This window comes from Elaeis guineensis, chromosome 8 (assembly GCF_000442705.2).
Source record: "Elaeis guineensis isolate ETL-2024a chromosome 8, EG11, whole genome shotgun sequence".
Taxonomy (NCBI): Eukaryota; Viridiplantae; Streptophyta; class Magnoliopsida; order Arecales; family Arecaceae; genus Elaeis; species Elaeis guineensis.
The window spans coordinates 117,844,307-117,860,534 of NC_026000.2; positions in this window are offsets into that span (position 1 = coordinate 117,844,307).

Consider the following 16,228-nt stretch of genomic DNA (forward strand, 5'->3'; position numbering starts at 1 on the left):
AGGACTCTTCTCCTTCTTAACAAAGCCATACGTTTTGATCGTCCTATCAAAATATTTGTTCCAACTCCGGGATGCCTGCTTAAGTCCATAAATGGATCTCTGTAGCCTGCACACCTTAGACTCATCTGTGGATGTGAACCCTTCAGGTTGTATCATATACACCTCTTCGTCCAGCTCTTCGTTTAGGAAAGCTGTCTTCATATCCATCTGCCAGATTTCATAGTCCAGATGGGCAGCTATCGCAAGCATAATCCGAATCGATTTGAGCATTGCCACAGGAGAAAATGTCTCGTCATAGTCTATACCATAATGTTGATGATATCCCTTGACAACCAGACGAGCTTTATAGGTCTCCACCTTTCGTCTGTACCCCTCTTCCTTTTGAAGACCCACTTACATCCTATGGGTTTTACTCCTTCGGGTGGGTCAACCAATGTCCACACATCGTTGACCTTCACGGACTCCATTTCGGATTGCATAGCCTCTAGCCATTTCTCAGAGTCAGATCTCTACATTGCATCCATGTAGGTGATCGGATCCTCATCATTTTCATCAAGTTCGACAGGATCACCGTCCGGACCAAGAAACCATAGTATCTGTCCGGTTGATGTGGTACTCTACCAGACTGCCTTAAGGGTGCAGGAACAATGGGCTCCGAATTTGATCTAACCAAATTCGGTTCAGGTTCAGCAACTTGTGTCGATTTTTCACCTGTTGAACTTCCTCAAGTTCGACCTTAGAGGCAACAGTCCCTTCACCAAGGAACTCCTTTTCCAAAAAGATTGCCTTAAGGCTAACAAACACCTTTTACTCATCAGCTAGGTAGAAATAATACCCTTTCGTCTCTTTTGGGTATCCTATGAAATAACACTTGTCAAACCTAGGTCCAACTTGTCCGTAATTAAACGTTTAACATAAGCCGGACACCCCCAAATCCTAAGGTGCGAGAGTACTGGTTTACGTCCTATCCATATCTCATATGGATTTTGGTTACAGACTTACTCGGAACCCTTTTTAGAAGGTAACAAGCCGATTCAAGCGTATATCCCCAAAGAGAGATCAGTAGACCAGCAAACCCCATCATGGATCGAACCATATCCAATAAGGTCCGATTTCTCCTTTCAGACACACCATTATGCTGTGGTGTTCCAGGAGGAGTCACTGAGAGAGAATCCCATTCTCTCCAAGATATGTCAGAAACCATTGGAAAGGTATTCACTTCCTCGATCAGATCGAAGAGTTTTAATACACTTTTCAGTTTATTTTTCTACCTCATTTCAGAATAGTTTGAATATTTCAAACGACTCCGACTTATGCTTCATTAAGTAGACATACCCATATCTGATAGATCGTCTGTGAAGGTTATGAAGTAGAAATATCTACCTCTTGCACTTGAGCTCATGGGTCCACATACATCAGAATGTATCAGACCCAAGAGTTCACTGGCTCACTCACCTTTTTCAGTAAAAGGTGACTTGGTCATCTTCCCAAGAAGACAGGACTCACTGGTTGGAAGTGATTCACAATCACCAACTTCAAGAATTTCTTCTTGAGACAACCTGTTTATCCTGTTCTTATTGACCTAGCCTATAGTGCCAAAGGTAGACTTCTGACATATTATCCATTCTAGGGCGTTTACCGAAGGTTTGAACCATATTAACAGGCTTGATAGTAAGTAAATTCTATTATTAGTTGTCCAATAAACATTGTAACACCATTCAAAATGATATTGCAAACATTTCTTTTTATTAAAAATTCATAACTGTCCATAGTCAAAAGGCCTACAGAAATAATATTTAATAAAAAACTTGGACAATAGTGACATTCACTCAGAATTACATTACGAGAGTTGATTACAAGGTTCATGATTCCTAAAGCTAGAAGTGGAACTTTGCTTCCATCTCCAACGTTCAGGAACCTCTCGCCTTCATCAAATCTCCTACTGACCTACAGACCCTGTATCGAATTACAGATATGATAAGGGCTTCTGGTATCCAATACCCAGCAGTAGTATCACAAATAAAAAGTTGCAAGGTGTTATCATATAATTATCTTGCTTCTTCTTCGGCTGTTCGAGTCCAGGGAGGCAATGTGTAGAGGATAGTTCCTCTTCCAGTGCCCCTGCTTCTTACAAAAGAAGCACTCCGCCTGGTTCAAGTCGGGCTTGCACTTCATGGTCTAACCCTGTGTAGACGTCCCAACATGCGGCCGCACCTTCTTATTCTTCTTCTTCTTGTTCTTCTTCCCTTTCTTAAAGGGTCGACGACTAGAAGAAGACCCTCCCAAAATATTCACTGACTTTTTATGGAGCTGATGGTCCTTCTCAAAGTTCTGCAGCAATCCCAACAACCGTGGTAGTTCACTGTAGGCTTTGTCATCCGAAAATGAGTAAGGAAGGGGAGGAAGTACTTGGGCAAAGAATTAAGGATCGCATCCTTACCGAGTTGCTCATGCAAGGGAAAGCCTAGTTTACTTAGGTACTCAATCATTTCGATCATGTACAGTACATGATTAGTGACTGAGGCCCATCCCTCATCTGAGCATTGAAAATGGCACAACTAGTTTTGTGCCTTTCAACATCGTCAGGCGTGCCAAAGGAGTTGTTCAACATTTGAAGCATCTCCTGCGGCTAGACATTTTCGAACCTACGGCTGAACTCATCATTCATTACCACCAGTATTATGCACCAAATGGTGGTGCGGTCATTGAGCCACTTCTGGTAAGTGTCACGGACCACCCCTCTAGCGTTCGAGACTAGCTCCTCAGGTGCTGGATCCGTTACAACATAAAGGATCCGTTCATGCTCAAGGACGATTTTTAATTTTTGATACCAACTATCGAAATTATGTCTCATGAGCTTGTCATTATCTAATAATGATCGGAGTGATAGGGTAGTGGCCATAGGTACATAAAGAAAAATCAGACCTTTATTAGTATATAAATTATTAATACTAAAGATTTGGACTTTAGTCTAAAGTTTCTCCCAGTATTTTTACGAACTGGTAGCCTCAACCTCCAATTCAAAAATTACTTTAATTCCTTAGTGGGTACTAGAATCCACACAGACCACACATGAGCCCAACTTTGGTTGGTCAACCCATGTGCATCTATGGGTAGGTTCATAACCAGTTGTTTCTCTAAACAACTTTTAGTAATTAATTTTGCCCAGAACCTAATCAGTAGGCTTTGGTCTCCACTGAAAAGATCTGGATAGGTCCAACCATTAACATGACTTGATTTGGTGAATCGGACCAATAAATGATCAGGCCCGACTTTGGCCGGCCAACCTGACCACCATCAGAAAGACTCAACCAAATTATCATATTATGAATGATAATTCAATTAGTCAATAAGCACCAGGCCTTTGGGCCTCCAGTGATTATTAAACTAATGGACTCATTATCACTCACTTAATGGGAGGCTATGACTTAGTTATCATATAACATAATCATTTTTAGGGACCTAATAATTTTTGAAGATTTTATTAAAAGATAGAAGAGAAGAAATTAACCAGCTAATTTCAATCCTCCTACTACTTCATCAAGTCAAATTAAAAAAATTTAATTAAAGTCGGCATTAGGAGCACCTAAATCAGTCACACTGATTTACCTAATGACATGGGTGAGCCCTAATCACTAAGTGATCTAATCAAAACCTAACTCACCAGGTTGGCCAGAAAAGTGAGATCAGTGGAAGGGATGTGCCATTAACTCATCAGAGATCGAATCAATGCAAGTAGCTCCCAGTTAAAAACCACTTGTCAGACTGTCGAACTTACCTTAGACACCAACCAATTCATTAGTTTTAATTTGATCAACTTAGTAAATAGGGTTCCACCGCGTAGCCATGAATTAAGTCCATCTTGGTCTAGTTAAAGACATGGACCCATTCAACTACAACTATTGGAGTTGAGTCTAGAGTGTCCTTGACCTAATCTAATTCAACTTTTGATTAGATTTGATTAATTACTCTAATTTAGTCCATTTCTTTAAGCTAACCTTAGGTCTAACCCAATTATGGACCTAATCTATCTAACCCATTGACCCACAAGTTTATGCAATTGTCTTAAGTCTTAATTCATAATTCTAGACCAACTAGACAATACTTAATTCTTTTAATTAAGTATTAGGGCTGATGGGTCAGGATTTGGCATTTCAAAAATAATTTTCAAATTTGAAAGGTTTTATTTTCTGTTCACCAAATGTGTTGACTCATTTCACAAACAGATCAGTATATTTCATAAACAACAATCCTATTGCTAATTATATAACAGAAAATAACTCAATCAAAATAAATTATGAATATTTCTTTAGATCTAATCTAACACATTCGTGATAAATTTACAATTGAACCTTTACAATTAAGTCCTTTCACTGCTTCGTCTGTATGGGATATAATTGCTCGACACTCCTACCGCCATAAGAGAACCCCATCGAATGGGAGGAGAGGCCTTTAAACCCTACTTTTCTCCTATGATCGAATGACCATGGCAACCAACCCAATTAGACTACTTGCTCCTTGGATCAAGTATATCTAAATATACCAATTTTAAAATTTAAATTTTAAATTTTAAATTTCAAATTTTGAATTTCAAATTTCAAACAAATTTCAAATTTTAAATTTTGAATTTCAAATTTTAAATTTTAAATTTCAAATTTCAAATAAATTTCAAATTTTAAATTTTTAAATTTTGAATTTTGAATTTCAAATTTTAAAATTTAAAATTCAAATTTTGAATTTTAAATTATAAATTCAAATTTTAAATTTAAACTTTTAGATTACTACTTAATCTATGCATGCAAATGTATATCATATTTTAGAACCTTGCTCTGATACCAATTATGGGAGAATTTCAGTGCAGGGTAAAACGATAATTTAAAACTTTTTTAAAATTATAATTTTAAAACAGAAATTATTAATTAATTTAATTAATTAATATGTATTAATCCTATACAAAGATCTAAATATGATATATATAGCATGCATTTAAATTTGAAATTTTGAATTCTACAGTAAACATTTTACTGTTATGTGTTCAGAATATATTACCTTCGTACAGGTAGTCGATCGTTGCAGTCTGATCATTGTCGGAAAGGTCTGATCGTTATAATATAGTTACACAGTATGTCTGGCCTCTGCAGATCATCCACACAAAGCTCTTGGTCTGATCGGCTCCTCACGAATGCTAGTTCATTGCAGAATCCTTTCGACGGTCGATGCTGATCAAACTCATTCGATCGGTGTCTGCCGACTCCTCGAATGCTCTGGATCATCAACAAAGATACTTGAGAGGTTGATGAAGCTCTCTCTGAAGTTTGGTGGGCTCACAACACTCGTAGCTCATCTTCTCACTTTCCGAACCCTAGGCAAAAATCCTAGGGTACTCTCAAAAAAACCCTGCGCCCTTTCTGTTTCTTTTCTTTTCTCCTCTTTTCTTTTCTTTTCTTTTCTGATGCACAGAGCCTTTCTCACACCACCCTTTCTCTCTCGGATCAGATCTACACATGCCCCACCTTCTCTTTCTTTTTAAAATGGTGCAAGACCGCGTCTTTACAGCATTTTCACTGCGTGAGAGGATAAAGCTAGGTGGTTGCTCACTTGAATTCAAATTGAATTTTAATTCAAATGCCAACCAACCAATCTTTATCCACTCTTGATGTGAGAAGAAGGGGGCATGGGTTCTTTGTGCATGGAGAATTTACATAAGAAACTTTTTCTCGTGTAGAGAATGGGGCACATAAAAGGATAAGGTGGCGCATGGATTAGTTGCCCATTCAAATTCAAATGTTATTTGAATTTGAATGACCAACCAACCTTATCATTATCCACACAAGTGGCGCACAAGGGAGGGCGTGGGAAGGCTTCTGTGTAGGAGAAAATTCACGAGAACTCGTTTCTCGTGAATTCAAATAGGCGCAGGTGAGGTGAGGTGGCGCAGGGAGATAAGTCAAGGTGGTTTCAAATATTAAATCAACCTAATTGAACCAACCTTATTAAAATAGGTTAGGCACAATTAGACTAAGTTAAACCCAACACAATTAGACTTAATTAGGCTCAATAAAATCTTAATCAAATCAAAAATTGACTAAGCCCAACCTCTAATCAAATCAGGGACCAAACCACCTCGACAATTAGGTCAACTCTTAACCTAATCGGGTCAAACCCAACTGAATCCAATTCAATTTGACTTGATTCAAAAATAATTACTCAATCAAATTGAGTTAATTAGTGATCAAATCACTAATTAAACTCCTCATAAATACTGAGTCTAAATCCGATGGGCAATCGGATATCAAAGTCCATCGATATGAAACCTTGATCGAAGAGTCCCAAACCAGTGGAACTCTTGACCCCAGTACCCAAAATGTATGAAATTCGTGATCAAAGAATCCTGATTCTCAATCACAGAGTTCCAGATACATAGGACTCAGAGTCTCAGACACGTAGAACTCTTGATTGAAGAGTCCCAGTCCAGTGAGACTCTTCACCAGCCATCAGATCAGATAGGAACCTCTAATGTGTGTGACCCTGCAGGTTCGAACCTAAGCGGTAGCACAGGAACCAATTTTGTACTAATCGAAGTGACATTTAGCAATGGTATCCGACGTCCGGATAGGTCGAATAGTCACAATCGTAACATTCAGAACCTACACGAATATGGTTACTGTATAATTCATCCCTTTTGACCTCTGTGTATAGGACGACTCAGGGTTAAACTGTCAACCCTGATCAGATTATCCGAATCGTGCTCAACTCAAACAGTCCTGTGACTCCTCATTAGGGCTATCCTGGCCAAGGTTTTGCTAAATTGAAACACGACTGTATACAGCTCTTGAACTGGAGTGGTCAATCCCATCTTGACACACGCACCGACAAGTCAAGTACTTGACTACACCCAACAGCCTTCCGTCACTGAATTAGAAATTCAGGTAGTCCAGTGCCTAAGTGCAGTGAGTTGCTTGTAAGTCACCATAGCGGTCTCAGATCGGAGGGACAGTTATACCCATATCCCATCGGAGCAAATCTTGACAGCAAACAAAACTTCGGAGTCGGTCACGTTCAGTGCAGATATACCCTTACATCTCACCTATATGCCATACTAGTATCTCCACACTCCTTGGTTAAGAGGACTACCAACTCATATGGCGCACAACGACCTATGCTTGATAAATATTGTTGTCCTTGGTAACAACGTATCATTTGATCGCGAATAGGTTTAAGGACTAAACGACAAATCCTTCTTTGTCGAGTATAAATAGTCCTAAGGACTTCACCACAACACAGGAGTTCATTAGAAGATGAAACAATTTGTGATGAAAAATATCAAAATAATTTTTATTTATTTATAATTTATATACTAATACAAGAAAGAGCACAACCGTCAACAGGCTGACGATTGGCTTTGGGATACTATTCCCAATAACTAGATCCACACCAAAGTCCTTATTGTGTTTGTTCCTAGAGTGAAATTAGGAACCCAAGCCTCCAGTGCCTAGACTTGGCCAATGATTATCCACAGACCAAGCTCCAACATCACGTCTTGATCTTGCTCCAATTGGAATCGAAACATGCAATGATCATCTAAGATTGGGAAGGACTCCACATCATAGTTCAAATTCCCTTAAACTTTCACCTCATGAGCCACCTAGTCCGAAGGAACCTTCTCCCTAAACTCCATGTGATTACAACTAGCCACTTCCAAGCCCGATGGGAAGTTGAGATTGTCTCCGACGACAAGTCCAACACCTCCATGAAATGCCTTGAGAGGTTTTCTAGTTCCTTCTTCATGATTTTATGGCTTGTCCACTGTGCTAGCCTCGGACGGCCTTAGGCCACCTTAGCCTAAGTGTGTTCATCTCCTCTAGGTCTTGAACACCCTCACCCTCCATCACCAGAGGAGCCACCAGATGTCTCATCGCTTTGATCTCCCATTTATACTTTGTGTTAGATGTATGTCCTAAAAGCCAATATGGCTGATACACTATAATAAATCTAGAGTATAATTTTATACTTAAAATATTGATTTGATCAATAAAAAGATAAGTTTAATTTTCATTTAAGAGTGATGTATCCGAATCATTCATGGAATTAATACTTCGATATATATTCTTAAAGTGTTGAGAATTAGAGATATGTATAAAATTTCTAAATACTCCCGATCATAGTATCATTTTGAGGACGGCGATCGATATGAATAGACTGACATACAAATCACTTTTTTCAGGATAAATGAGTCTCTGGTCTATAGTGTAGAGATACTAAGCGATGAGTATGAATAGTTGTTAGAGAATAACTAGTACTAAGTATGACCATATGAGAGATCACTTAGATTTCTATTCAATCATTAGTGATCATCTCGATGCTGTAGTTATGTGAATGATCTTTTAACCTATGATGGTACGATTGCTCGCAGTGAGACTGTTGAAGTTTGACTGACACATAAACATTGTTTCGATGAGATCTTTTAGTGGATGTTTGTGATAGTTGGTCTACTATAGGAGTAGGATGCATATCTAGATAGAATCTATTGATCTTGATAGAGAGGAATAGTCCTATAGGATTTGAAAGGCTTAGTCCAAGAGTCTACGACCACAGCAGTATAATTGATGGAAAAATTTTTTATGAGAATCATAATTGGACTTGAGCTAATCAAATCTATCATATGACTGATGATAAGATTTGACAATTTATCTATGACCTGCCATCTAGTCCGAACTCACAATAGAGGGACTAAATCATATATAAACTACATCTTGAGGTTCTTTTTCGATTCTACTAGGTTGCCACTACATACTACTAGATGTCATTAGTGGATTGTGAGAGCATATTAGGATTGCTCAGGATCGACAATCTTTGATAAGTTAGAGTATAATTGCTCTGATCAATTGAAAAGAGTTTCAATAATACTATAATATAGATCATAGTATATCTCACTATCAGATAAAATTGAACCTATAAGATCACACAATAAAAGAATTAGATCTGGAAGAAGTAATTGGGCTTATGAAGTTCTAATTGGATTTAAAAAAATTCTATTGGATTTAGAGTAACCTTGCTAGCACATGATTGAATCTAATTTTCTCTTTGCATTTGAATTTCTTATTTGATAAAATTAATTCAAATTAATTATCAACTAATAATCTAAATGAATTTGATTCATGGACTCCAATTGTTGGATGCCTAGGATTTTGGATCATATGCATTAAGGGTTCAAACCCTTAATCAAATTTCTTGATTGTTTGTATTGGGGCGCCACTTGATTTGATCAAGTTGGATGTGCCCACATGATAGAGAGTATGTGGGACCAGCATGGGGCATCCCTTAAGATCCATGTGGTATGTGAAAAAATGGATGAAAATGCTCTAATAGTTAGCACCTCATGGATCTCCTAAAAAGGGTCAAATATCTAAGACTACAAAGATTTCTAATGCAAGTAAGACTTATATTAAGGGGCTATTTAGTTTTGAATATGATTTAAACTTTTTACCTATTTAAAGGGACCTTCTCTAAAGCTCTAAGCATCAGATTTTCAGTAGCCCCACACCTCCCACAAAGTTCCCATGCCTCTCCCCCTCTCCTCCCTTTTAGTTCCAACGCTCAAGGTGTTGGGCATCCTCTATCTCCATGCCTAAAAGGAGTTTGGGGGTCCTCCTTGCTTGCTAGTTTTCAGACCTTAATTACTTCATAATTAAAAAAAAGAGAGCAAGAAAAGAAGAGAAAAAAAAAATATCAAGAAAAAGATTAAAGAGTTGATCGCCATCCAGGATTCGCTCAGATTCGCAGGGTGATCATTCTTGAAGGAAAAAGATCAACACCATAGAAGACTGTTTTAAACTGATCCTGAGTGGATACCTATAGAGGTCAGGTACTTGTATAGCTAAGAAAGAACCTACATTCTTCTAGATCTAGATTCGAAGAAAGAAATTATGAAACAGCTATGTGATTCAGTTACATATTTAATTTCAGTATAAAATTCAGTATGTATTCAATTTCAGCATATGAAGTAGATCTTTATATTCTATATTTTATACATACATAATATAGATTAAAAGATATTTTAATCTTCTATTTTACTATATTATTTAGAAAAAAAAATTAAAACTCTCATATATCTTCCGACACGAAATTCCAACAGTGGTATCAGAGCCACGGATTTCATATATATAAAATTGGCATACATATTTTGAAAAAAAATTTAAATTTTGATTTTTCTTGATACATGAGATGTATAGATGATTGCTTTGAATTTAAAATTTATTTTAGATTTAATTTTTAGTTCATATATTCGATATGTGAAGGTATGCATAGATTTAAAATTTATTCTAGATAGCATTCTAGTTCATATATATATGATATATAGATGCATGTATAAATTTGAAAATTATTTTGACTTGATTTATCATTCATATATGAGATGTATAATTATATATTTAGGTTTAAAAATTAATTTTAATATGATTCATAATTTATATATGAGATATATGATATCATTTTATGATTTGAATTTTATTTAGATCTAAATTTTACATACATATATGAGATATATGCTTGTATGTTAAATCTGAAAGTTAGTTTCATGATTTAAAACTTACCTTTCATGCAAAAAATTTAGATATAAAATTTGATTTTAGAATCTGAAATTTATATTTGTGCATGAGGGTTTTGGCCATGGGTGAATCAAAAATTAGGTCATGTAATTAGATAGCATCTAAGATTTTTGATTTAAACATAATAGATCTAATTTGATTAAATAATTAATCAAATCGAGTCAAGTATTGATTAGGATAGATCAATTAAATTTTAAGACCATACAATTATTGTTGATCAAATCAATTAAATTTCATATATAAAATCAGTTAATCAAAAGACCTAATTCGGCTCGATAGCTTGAGCCTGATTCACTTAAGCTGACCTATTTGGACCAATTAATCTATTATTGTCTAAAATAAGTAATTGATAGATGGTTATTTAATTGGTTCTGTTTGCTTACTTAATCAATTTATTGGTGTCTAAGGAAAGCAATGGGGGAATCTCTACCAATCTCCACTTATCTGACTAATTTGAAAGATTGTCTTGAATAAAGTTGCTTGACGATTTGGTTTGGCCTATGTTAATTAGATCGATCATATGATGACTGATTAGATGAGATCTAAATATAAATATTTTCATAAATATTGAGTCTATAGGTCTTCCACTATTGTAGATATGCGGGCATGGTATTGGTGTTGATTGTTCTCGATTGGTCACATGGTTCAGTTGCATTGAAAACACACAACCACTCTATTAGTAAAGAGTTGCTCCAGGATAAGGATGGAGTTGGATCCAATAACTGTTAGGTGAGAGACCCAATGATGGCTTTACACCTACTTATGAATGGTGGATCAGATTAAACTAAGGAGTATGGTCAATAACTATTAGGTAAGCCCACATAACTTAGAGATTAAGTCACTGTAACATACTTAGAGAAGCATCTGGACAAAGAGTTATCCACGCATCAGTGTGCATGTTACCAATAACTGTTAGGTGAGGTGCATGGCATTGATGGGACTGCAGCATCTATTAGAAATTCAGTTATCACATTAGGATTTTCGCTTCCCATCAAAAAATGGAGGGATCCAAAAAATTAGTGAGAGTTATTGTTTGCTTCTTAAGGTCCTTAGAGTAAATATAAATTTAAAGTATAAAAGTCTAATTTGAATCTTTACTCTCACAGTTAAATCATGTCAGCTTCAAACCCTTTAGCCCACATCCTTGAGTCCAATTATTTGATTGGAACTAATTTTAAAGACTGGCTAAGAAACCTCAAGATTATCCTGACTTCTAAAAAATTAGGTCATATACTCGATCAGGAATCCCTAGTATTACCAAACCATTCTACTGCTGAGCAAAGAATAATATATGAAAAGTGGACGGATGAAGACAGTTGGATTAAGTGTTATGTGCTAGCTTCTATATCAAACGAGTTGTAGAACCAGCATGAGCATATGCCTACTGTCAGAGCTATGATCACTTACCTATAAGAGTTGTATGGTGAGCAGAGCTGAACTGCATACTTCAAAGTATCCAAGAGACTCTTCAATCTGAAGATGCGCAAAAGGCAATCAGTCCATGAGTACTATATGATAGTGATTAAAGACATTAAGGAGCTTGAAAAGCTCGAACTTGATATGCAAAAGAAATTACCAATGGATTTGATCCTTTAATCCTTTACAAGTTTATATGTCAACTTATTATAAATTTTTATATGAACAAACTAGATTGCACTATATTCAAACTGGTCAACATGTTAGTCACTGTTGAGAAAATTTTGAAGAGTTCAAGGGGCACCATTCTTGCTATAGAGCAGACTTCTTCATCCAAGAAAATATTTGGTTGGAAGAAGAAGAGTAAATCTATGAAGAAGTAGAAGAAAGAGAACAAGCCAAAGAAGGATATTCCGAAGAAGGCTAAAGCAAAGAAAAAGTATTTCCACTATGATGCTGAAAGCCATTGGAGGAGAAATTGTCTACTCTATTTGAAGAATCTAAAGATCAAAAAATGTGACAAACCTTCAGAAGATATGCTCGTAATTGAATCTAATCTTACAATTTCTTCTACTTTTAGTTGGATATTGGACTCTAGTTCGAGTGCTCATATATGTACTTCAATGTAAGATCTAATAAAAAGTAGAAGATTAAGAAAAAGTGACATGATCCTTCGGATCAACAATGGAGCAAAAGTTACTGCAGAAGCCATTGCCACTTATCTTCTTCGATTACCGTCAGAATTTAGATTAGATTTAAAAGACTGTTATTTTATTCTTGTAGCTAGTCAGAATTTGATTTTCATATCTGTGCTAGCACAGGATGGTTTTGATTTTAATTTTAATTAAAATTTTTATTCTATTTATTTATAAAATAAATTGATTGTACGTGATCTTTAATTGACAATTTTTATCACTTACATATTGATGTAAATATGAATTTAAACGAGCAAGTAGTGAGTATCATAGGTCAAAAGAGATCTAGAGATGAAATTAATCAAAAGTACTTGTGGCATCATAAATTAGGCTATATTGAAGAGGACAAGATAAACAAATTGAAAAAGGATGGAATCCTTGGCTCTTTTGATTTAGAATTATACCCAACTTGTGAATCTTGTCTTAAAAAAAAATGGTCAAGTTATCCTTTATAGGATATGGAGAAAGGGCCACCGAGGTACTTGTCTTGGTACACACCGATGTATATGGGTGATTTGATGTGTATACCAAAGATAGTTATAGCTACTTCATCACCTTTATTGATGATCTATCATGGTACGGTATGTGTATCTGATGAAATACAAGTCTGGAACCTTTAAAAAATTAAAAAATTAAAAAATAAAGTAAAAAAATAAATAGATAAATCTATTAAGGTTCTTCGATCTGATCAAGGAGGTAAATATCTTAATCAAAAATTTTTGAGATATCTTAAGGACAATGGCATAATCTCTCAATGGACTCTTTCTAGAACACCTCAGCTTAACGGAGTATCTAAAAGGAGGAATAGGATCCTATTAGATATGATCAGATCCATAATGAGCTTCACTAATTTATTCTTAGATCTTTAGGGATATGCCTTATTAACTCCAATTCACTTATTGAAAAGGGTTCTATCAAAATCCGTTCCTACCACACCATATGAGATATGGCATGGTAAGAAGTATCTAAGTTATCTTAAGACTTCAAGATGTCTGACCTATGTCAAGAGACAGATGGTTAATAAATTAGATGATAGATCTGTAATAGCTTATTTTATTAGGTATCCAAAAGAATCAATAGGATATGACTTCTACTTTCCACAAGATCACAATGTAATTATGAGTTGGAAGCTATATTCCTAGAAATACAATTTATCTAGGATGGTGGTAGTGGGAGGTTAGTTAAGCTTGAAGAGAAGGTCTTTGAAGAGCAAAAAGCTATGGATTCTTAGGAATCCATTATTCATGAGCCAATAGTTGATGTTCCTCTACTACCTCATAGATCTAGCAGGATCTCTCATCCTCCTGAAAGGTATATGGGTATGCTTATAGAGAAAGTAAAAGAAATATTTTTTATAGAAGATAAGAGTCATGGTGATGATTCTAATATATTTGATGAGATGATGTCTGACATCGATTTCGAAAAATGGTTAGATATATTGAAGTTAGAAATTGATTCAATGCACTTGAACCAAGTATGGATCTTAGTGGATCCATCCGAGGGTATAGTACCATTGGGTATAAATGGATCTACAAAAAAAAATAGGTGCAGATGGTAAGGTAGGGATCTATAAAGTTAAGCTCGTGATAAAAGGTTATAGTCAGCGTGAAGGTATTGACTATCAAAAATCTTTTATCCGTAGTCATGCTAAAATCCATCCGCACTCTGCTTGCTATTGCAGCTTATTATGATTATGAAATCTGATCGATGGATGTAAAAACTATCTTCCTGAATAGATATCTTGAGAAAGATATCTATATGGAGTAACCTTTGGGTTTCATATCTGGTGATAGTGATCACCGAATTTGCAAGATGCAAAGGTCCATATATGGATTAAAGCAAGCTTCTCGGAGTTGAAATCTTCATTTTGATGAAGTGATCAAATCATTTGATTTCATCAAGAATAAAGAGAAATCTTGTGTATACAAGAGGGTCAGTGAGAGCACAATAACATTCTTCGTATTGTATGTGGATGATATTTTTCTCATTAGGAATGATATTTCCATATTGACTTCAGTCAAAAGATGATTATCTAAGAAATTCTCCATGAAAGATCTAAGAGAAGCATCCTATATTTTTAAAATTAAGGTCTATAAAGATAGATCCAAGTGGATGCTTGGATTTTTACAGAAAAATATAAAGAGAAGATGTGAAAGAGTTCAGCACAGAAAATCCTGAAAAGAAACCATTGCTATGTACTCAATTTGAAATAGCTATTGCTATGAGTGTTACGAGCAGATGTCAATCGAATCCAGACTGAAGTGCTGGATTGCTATGAAAATATTCTTAAGTACTTGAAAAGGATTAAGGAGTTATTCCTGATCTTTGAAGAAGAGTCAGAGCTAAGAGTGAGAGGATACATAGATGTTGATGATAGAATATCTATATCAGGATGTATTCTTATGCAATATTAGTTCGATATGTTGGAAACATTCCAAACAATTGATAATGGAAGCTAAGTATGCTATGGATGTGTAGAATGAAATCTAATTTTAATGTTGGTTACAAAACTGGATATCATACCATTAAATGCTATGATAATGTACTGCAAAGACAATGGTGCCATAGCCCTCGCTGAGCCAACATCTTACCAAAAGTCCAAGCACATAGAGTAGCAGTATACGCGACTACCTCGAAAAGAAATATATAGAGGAGCAAGAGTAGACTCTGTGGATAATGTGGCCGATCCACTGACAAAGCAATTAAGCCAGACAAAGATGAAAGTCCACCTTGAGAAGATAAAACTTAGATTAATGGCCAATTCACTTTAGTCCAATTGAGAGATTGTTAGATGTATGTCCTACAAATCATTATAGCTGATATATTGTAATAAATATAGGACACAATTATGTACTTAAACTATTAATTTGATCAATAAAAAGAAAGTTTAATTTTCATTCAATAGTGATGTGTCTTTGAATCATCCATAGAATTAATACTTCGATACATATTCTTAAAGTGTTAAGAATTAGAGGCATATATAAAATTTTTAAATGCTTTCGGTCATAGTATCATCATGAGGATGGTGATCAATCCAGATAGATTGGCACACAGATATCTTTTTTTAGGATAGATAAGTCTCTGATTTATAGTATAGAGACACTAAGCGACAAGTATGGATAGTTGTTAGAGAACAACTAGTACTGAGTATGATCATACGAGAGATCATTTGGATTTTTATTCAATTGTCAGTGATCATCTCGATGCTGTAGTTGTGTGAATATCTTTTAATCTATGATGACATAATTATTCGTAGTGAAGCTGTTGGAGTTTGACAGACACATAAATATCATCTCGATGAGACCTTGTAGTGGATGTTGGCGATAGTTGGTCCACTGTAGGAATAAGATGTACATCTAGATGGAATCTATCAATCTTGATAGAGAGGAGTAGTCCTATGAGATTTGTAAAGCTTAGTTTGAGAGTCTGTAGCCACAGCAGTGTGATTGATGAAAAAGAGTTTCATGAGGATCACAATTGGACTTGAACTAATCGAATCTATCATATGAC